The 8,099-nt window shown below is 49.0% G+C and overlaps 1 long non-coding RNA gene across 1 annotated transcript; it reads right to left on the bottom strand.

Annotated features, from left to right (window-relative positions):
- Positions 1 to 2,927: 2,927 nt before the first annotated feature.
- On the bottom strand, positions 2,928 to 7,320 carry LOC139048402 (uncharacterized). Its single transcript, XR_011507665.1, has 2 exons — positions 5,726 to 7,320; positions 2,928 to 3,273 (listed from the first exon to the last, which is right to left on the bottom strand). It is a non-coding gene; the product is annotated as an uncharacterized lncRNA (long non-coding RNA).
- Between the last annotated feature and the right edge of the window lie 779 nt (positions 7,321 to 8,099).

Below are 8,099 nucleotides of genomic sequence, written 5' to 3'. Positions count from 1 at the left end.
CATTGGATCGGCTCTGCAACGCTAAATACTTTTCGTCGATGGACCTGACGTCTGGCTACTGGCAAATAGAAGTCGACGAGAGAGATCGCGAAAAGACTGCCTTCATCACGCCAGACGGCCTCTACGAGCTCAAGCTCATGCCATTCGGACTTTGCTCGGCGCCTGCAACGTTTCAGCGCGTCATGGACACGGTGTTAGCAGGACTGAAGTGGCAGACGTGCCTTGTTTACCTGGATGACTTCGTTGTCTTCGCCGGAAATTTCTACGATCACCTTAGGCGGCTTGCGACAGTGTTAGAAGCCATCAAGTCATCAGGGCTCACTCTGAAGCCGGAAAAGTGCCGTTTCGCTTACGGTGAGCTTTTGTTCCTAGGCCGCGTGATCAGCAAATAAGAGTACGCCCCGACCCACAGAAGACAGCTACCATCGCAAAGTTCCCGCAGCCAACCGACAAGAAGGCAGTGCGCAGATTCCTTGGCATGTGAGCCTACTATAGGCGCTTTGTCAAGGACTTTTCACGCATCGCGGAGCCGCTAACACATCTAACCAAATGTGATGTCGCGTTCAAGTGGGAAACGCCGCAGGCCAAGGCATTTCAAGAACTCAAACGACGCATGCAGTCGCTGCCGGTACTTGCACACTTCGACGAGGACGCCGATACCGAAATCCACACTGACGCCAGTAGCCTAGGCCTCGGTGCCGTCCTAGTCCAGAGGAAAGAAGGACTTGAAAGGGTGATATCGTATGCTAGCCGGTCGCTGTCAAAAGCGGAAAGCAACTATTCTACGACTGAAAAGGAATGCCTCGCCATCATTTGGGCTACAGCTAAATTCCGCCCTTATAAGGAATGCCTCGCCATCATTTGGGCTACAGCTAAATTCCGCCCTTACCTCTATGGCAGGCCATTCAAAGTCGTCAGTGACCATCACGCATTGTGTTCGCTAGTTAACGTAAAGGAACCTTCAGGACGGCTGGCGCGGTGGAGCCTCAGACTACAAGAATATGACGTCACGGTAATATACAAGTCCGGAAGAAAACACTCCGACGCCGACTGCGTATCGCGCGCCCCCATCGATCCCCCGCCGTAAGACGACGAGGACGACGACGCCTTCCTTGGGATAATAAGCGCGGAAGACTTCACTAAACAGCAAGAAGCCGACCCGGAGCTAAAAGGCCTCGTCGAGTATTTGGAAGGGAACACCGACGTTGTTCCTAGGAGATTTAAGCGCGCGTTGTCTTCATTCACGCTACAAAACAACCTGCTCGTGAAGAACTTCTCACCAGTCCGCGCCAGCTACCTTCTTGTTGTACCGTCAGGGCTACGTCCAGAAATACTGCACGCCCTACACGACGATCCAACCGCTGGGTACCTCGGATTCTCCCGGACGCTGTCGAGAATACAAGAAAGGTATTACTGGCCGCGTCTGACCGCCGACGTCACCCGTTACGTCAAGACATGCCGAGACTGTCAACGGCGCAAGACACCACCGACAAGGCCAGCAGGATTGCTACAGCCGATCGAACCTCCTCGCCGACCATTCCAGCAGATTGGGATGGATTTGTTGGGGCCGTTTCCGATATCAACATCCGGGAATAAGTGGATCGTCGTGGCGAGGGACTGTCTTGCCCGTTTTGCTGAAACTAAAGCTCTACCAAAAGGCAGCGCAGCCGAAGTGGCGAAATTTTTCGTGGAGAACATCCTGCTGCGACATGGTGCCCCAGAAGTCCTCATCACGGACAGAGGAACGGCTTTTAGAGCAGAGCTCACCCAAGCCATTCTGCAGTACAGCCAGACAAGCCACAGGAGGACAACTGCCTACCATCCGCAGACGAATGGTTTCACGGAGCGCCTGAACAAGACCCTCGCCGACATGCTAGCAATGTACGTCGACGTCGAACACAAGACGTGGGACGCCGTCCTGTCGTACGTTACCTTTGCGCACAACACGGCGGTGCAAGAAACAACACAGATCACGCCGTTTAAGCTGGTTTACGGCAGGAACCCGACGACGACGCTTGACGCCATGCTGCCGCACGTAATTGGCGAAGAGAATGTTGACGCCGCTAGCTATCTCCAGCGCGCCGAAGGAGCCCGACAGCTCGCCCGCCTGCGAATCAAGAGCCAGCAGAGGACCGACAGCCGACACTACAACCTCCGACGACACTTCGTCGAGTACCAACCTGGCGACCGTGTTTGGGTCTGGACCCCGATACGCCGACGAGGACTCAGTGACAAACTACTCCGACGCTATTTCGGACCCTACAAGGTCATCCGACGTATTGGCGCTCTGGACTATGAGGTCGTGCCAGACGGCATTTCGCATTCACAGCGGCGCCACGCACGATCTGAAGTGGTCCACGTGGTGCGCCTTAAACCCTTTTATGGACGCTGACGAACTTCGCCATTTTTGTTCTTTTCTTTGCTACGAGTGCTTTTGTTTATTACCTTCGTTTGTTTGCAGCATCGGGTCGATGCTTTTTAAGAGGGTATATTGACACGTGTACTTATCTTTATCGCGCGACCAGGTTTCGCCACCCAACAAATGTTATCGCACAGCGCGGGACGCGCCTGCATGTATACGAAGTCCCTGGAAAGTTATCGATGCTTCTATCCGCTGTCTGTTGTCGCCGAACCTTGTATTATCTGATTTCATCGCTTGACACGAATGGTGTAGAACTTTGTAGAAGACATGAGGGTCCCAACGTTTAGCCTGGAACATTCGATGACTGCTGTATAAAAGCCGACGCGCTTGACCCGCTGATCAGATTTACGACGACCGCCGACTGTGGTCGCAGCTCTCGTTGTGCTTTAAGTGTAGCCTGTTTTGTGGGCACAGGTTCGCCCAATAAAAGCTAGTTTTTGCCTTTCTCAGTATTGCTACTGTGTTCTTTGACGTCACGACCACGTGACAATAGCTTCAATTCTGATTGCATTAAAACATCCACCGTCATCTTCAGAAGGGTTCCGCGTCATTTTTCCCTGATGATATACTACCGCTGCCACCCTCTGCACCCTTCTATACTTGATCTTGTTCAGTAGCCGAGGGCAACGCTGTTGATGCGAGGCTCCACGCCACACCAGATAGAACCATTGGGTATTGACTGCTGGTTTGCTTGTTCCTTGGACCACCAGTTCGTTGCCCGAGCCAGGATGTGAGCGTGACCAGCGCGGTGAAACTGCAGATCCTCATGGTCGACATTAAGTGTGTGCCCTCGGCGTCTTAGTGTCATCTGTGCCTCCAGCGCAAAGCTCGGTTCCAAAACCAGTGGATAGCTGCGGTAAAAGAGAAACATTGATTGTTTTTATATCGAATATATTCATAATGGTGCCCACGCATGTTAGGGCAGAGGTTTTAGGGTACAGGTTACTAAAAGTAGTTAGTGAATATAGACGGGAACTCAGCGTCCATTGCAGGAACCAACAAGCTAATGTCGCTGCGATTACTATTAGTATGACTGCGTATTCAGTCGACGCTACAAGTGATTAACACCACGCATGGCAACCTGCCTAAGTTATACACAAACGTACTGCACTATCTCACACTAATTAAACAACAACCATTACGTTTGCTGCCATTGTGAGCATAAGATCCGTACTAGCCTCGATACATCAAGTTTCCGTCAGCCTAATATACTCTTAACGGGATAGTTTCTTTTACTTTCGTCATGTTCCTCCCTTCCAGGCGGAGTATCCGTCAAACTCTTGATTATGTGGGTCTCTGTAAGTAGCATGGCACTCCCATCATCACCATAAATTCGGAATTTCGTCAAACAAAAAGAAGACTCGTCTTCCTCTAAGCTCATCTTTATATCAATTTACACAGAAAAGTACATGATGTGATAAGGTAATCACTGCGGCTACCAATATTGATTCACCATTGGTCTCCGTCGCGAAGCTGTAGCTTTTAAAGTTATGTGCCATATTTTGTGGCTACTTTCTGATTTATGTGAAACTGAACACCGGCTAGACTTTATTTCTGACTTTAGTTTCCGATTTACGCGCAATACTGCACACCAACCCTCCGAAATTCTCGAGTATTATTGGGACTGAACCATAAAGAAATCAAATTGCGCGCAATAACAAGGATGACGGGCCCATCAAACCCTTTGAGTGCACAAAAGCCATTCATTACTTCACGTTTGTCTTTATTGCCACTCCCAAGTTTGGCCTTGAGCCCTTACCAAACTTCTGCTCCATAGCTTTGCCTCATGTTCAGATACTCGCAGAGGGCATATCGAAACTAATAGACAGCCTTAAGATAACATCATCAGCAGGCTGCCACAATATTAAGAAACGGCCACAAAAGTTACCATTTAAATATCGAGTGATATACTGCGCCATATATTTTAGAAATGCCTGCAAATCTCGGTCCTTCCCAACGTTTGGAAAATAGTTTAAATTGTCGAACTTTTTAAAACAGGAAACAAAGAGCTTCCTATTTACAGGAACGTTTGCCTGAATTGTACTCCGTCCTTGAACAGTATCCTTGAATGCATACATGCTTCCATCCTAATGACCCATCTCGAATTCACTAACTTCTCCTACCCGCTACAACTATGTTTCTGTGAGCAACGGTCCTGTGAAACTGAAATGGCATAATTTACACATGATTTGTTACTTTATATAGGGATGAACTCTTTCAGATTGATACCATATTTCTGTGCTGTTATAGTGCATTCGATCTAGTACCTCACAATTATTTACTCATTTACTTACCTTCCCTTGGAGTCCCTCAGAACCTAATATGATAGATGGAACTTTTCCAGAAAGGTCGAGTTCTGTTTACCACTGCTAATACCATTAACTCTTTATTCGCTAGCGTATCACACGGCGTTCCTCAAGGTGCAGGTTTAGCACCACTGCTATTTTTAATGCGCATCAATGGCCTTTCCGCTAACATAAAACCAATATTTGGGCTTTTCGCCAATGGCTAGGTTATTTATAACCCTATTCAGAACTCAGACGACATCAGTACTCTAGAACATAATTAGGATAATGTCACTGCTTGATGTAACCAATGGCGGATGCCCTTAAACTTGTAGAAATGCAAAGTGATATCATTCTCACGCCAACACACTTCGGTAAAATACACTTACCACGTTTATTTCGTGCCATATCAGCTTGGCCGAAACCTATAAGTACCTAATCTGCATTTCGCTCCATCACTACCATTCGTGTCTCATATCGAAACCATGCGTTCTGAGGCATCTCGCACCCTTCGACACCTACATGGCAATCTTAAATCCGCATCCGCAGGCACAAAGAAAGTGGCATACCTATATATACGTGTGCCGATTTTTAATGCGATGTACGATTTTTAATGCGCATCAATGGCCTTTCCGCTAACATAAAACCAATATTTGGGCTTTTCGCCAATGACTAGGTTATTTATAACCCTATTCAGAACTCAGACGACATCAGTACTCTAGAACATAATTAGGATAATGTCACTGCTTGATGTAACCAATGGCGGATGCCCTTAAACATGTAGAAATGGAAAGTGATATCATTCTCACGCCAACACACTTCGGTAAAATACACTTACCACGTTTATTTCGTGCCATATCAGCTTGGCCGAAACCTATAAGTACTTAATCTGCATTTCGCTCCATCACTACCATTCGCATCTCATATCGAAACCATGCATTCTGAGGCATCTCGCACCCTTCGACACCTACATGGCAATCTGAAATCCGCATCCGCAGGCACAAAGAAAGTGGCATACCTATATATACGTGTGCCCAAAGCTCCAGTACGCGTCATCAATAGGGCATCCATCACAATCATATTGTCACGTAGTGGTGACAGCAGTCGCAGGAGCGACGAAGACGGACAAAAGTACTTCACCAGGAAACTGGTTATGGGGCTGACTTGCGCCCACAATGGACGGAATCACTCGGCGGCGGCGAAGCGACCAGCGTGCTCTGCGGTCGCCGAACAGAATGCCCACCGCTGTCGTCCGCGCTCAATTTAAAGCTGATAGCGAGCTCTCTAGATAAAGCGTGCAATGTCACGAGAGCATTCTGGAACAACCTAGAACCAGCTCTGTCTGGATACCATCAATCGGCATAAATCTGATCGCGTCTTGTGTCGCAAACAAAGCGATAAATCGGCGTGGCGGCAGATTTGACGAAAGAACACTGCAAAGATTCGCGGCGTTACTCCCCTCTCAAAGAGGCACCGACCAAATGCATGAAACGAAATAATTCGACTAGCAACAAATAAAACAAATCGTGCGAAAATAAACACAGAGTGCGAAAATGCAGCGTCCCTTAGCGCGCATAATAGGGCTTCAGGCGCACGACATGAACAACTTCTGGCCGTACGCGGCGTCGCTGGGATGCAGTCATGGCGTCAGGGATGAATTCATAATCCAGTTCACCTAGCCGACGAAGAAGCTTGTACGGGCCGAAATAGCGGCGCAAAAGCTTTTCGCTCAATCCACGGCGGCGAATGGGAGTCCAAACGCAGACTTGGTCTCCTGGCTTGTATTCCGCACTGCGTCTTTGTAGGTTGTAGCGTCTGGCGTCGGTCCGCTGCTGGTCTTTGATTCGTAATCAGGCAAGCCTTCGAGCTTCTTCTGCGCGTTAGGTAGGTGGCGACGTCGACGTTCTCTTCTTCTGTAACATTGGGCAGCATGGCGTCTAGCGTAGTCGTGGCCGCCCTTCCATGGACGAGCCTAAAAGGCGTCATCTGGGTGGTGTCCTCCACTGCGGCGTTGTAGGCGAAGACGACGAACGGCACGATGACGTCCCAGGTCTTGTGTTCGGCTTCGATATACATGGCGAGCATATCGGCCATGGTTTTGTTCAGGCACTCGGTCAGTCCGTTGGTCTGCGGATGCTGTGCAGGTGTCCTCCGGTGGCTGGTTTGGCTGTAACGCAGGGTGGCTTGCGTTTGTTCCGCTGTGAATGCTGCTCCTCTCTCCGTGATGAGTACGTCGGGTGCGCCGTGCCGCAGATGAATGCACTCCATGAAAAATTTGACGACTTCTGCTGCTGTTCCGTTCGGTAGAGCTTTTGCCTCGGCATAGCGGGTCAGGTAGTCGGTCGCTATGATGATCCACTTACTTCCAGACGTTGACTTTAGGTAAGGGTCAAACGAGTGTATTTGGAGCCGGCACGCTGGCAGATATGCTGCTGATTCCCCTGTTGTTTACGCAGGTTTTCGCAAGTCTTGGAAGCACGTTCTGGCACGGTGTGGTTGTTGGCAGCACAAAGTTTCATCTTGGTCGAAACCAAACTTTGGCGGTACATTCACATTCGGCGGGTGTCACAACCCACGACTTGTTAAGCGGCATCGACAATTCAAGGCCCATTATCTTTAGTGCAGCGCTCGGCGCGTGGTGGAATTTGAACGATTGCCACCGACCAATCGCCGCTGGAAATTGACGCCCACGTGACCAGAGGGGACCCTATATAGAAGAGCAACGCTTCTGCCTCGTGGCATTTGGAGCCGACACGCTGGCAGACATGCAGCTGATTCCCCTGTTGTTCACGCAGGTTGGCTTGCATTACCCTATTCGAGCCTCAGGGCTATTGCGTGCGTTGCCGGCTCCTCCCACTATGGTGTATGCTGATGCTTACTGTCGGAAACGAGCACGTGCGCCTCGAAGTAGATATTTTCTATTTGTCAACAGATTTTTGTACGTGTTCCTGCTTTTGTTGCTTTCCGGCGATATCGAACGTAATCTGGGTCCTGTCGAAATGGAAATATTGCAAAGCCTGCAAAAAGGGCAGACTGCAATCTTGAATAAGCTAGATGGTATTGAATCCAGGATCGCCGCACATGAAGGAATGATCGCGGACATAAAAGGCAGCCTTGAAGCAACTAAGGAACAAGTTCAGGACCTTGGTAGATAAGTTGCAGAACATAAGGTTGATTGACACTCTTCAGAAAGTATTCAAGGATTTGCAGGTTGAGAATATTAACCTAGAGAACAGAGGTCGGAGACAAAACCTTTTGTTTTACGGAGTGGATGACAACAGGGCGGAAACATGGGACCAATCAGAGGAATTGATTAAAAAGATTGTTGTCGACAAGTTGGGAATTGAAGTCACATCACTACAATGAGCACAGCAGATTGGTGTATACCAAGA

This window comes from Dermacentor albipictus, chromosome 8, assembly GCF_038994185.2.
Source record: "Dermacentor albipictus isolate Rhodes 1998 colony chromosome 8, USDA_Dalb.pri_finalv2, whole genome shotgun sequence".
In the NCBI taxonomy this organism is placed as follows: Eukaryota; Metazoa; Arthropoda; class Arachnida; order Ixodida; family Ixodidae; genus Dermacentor; species Dermacentor albipictus.
Note: the sequence above shows the minus strand (reverse complement) of the source record. Positions and strands in the feature narration are given on the sequence as shown.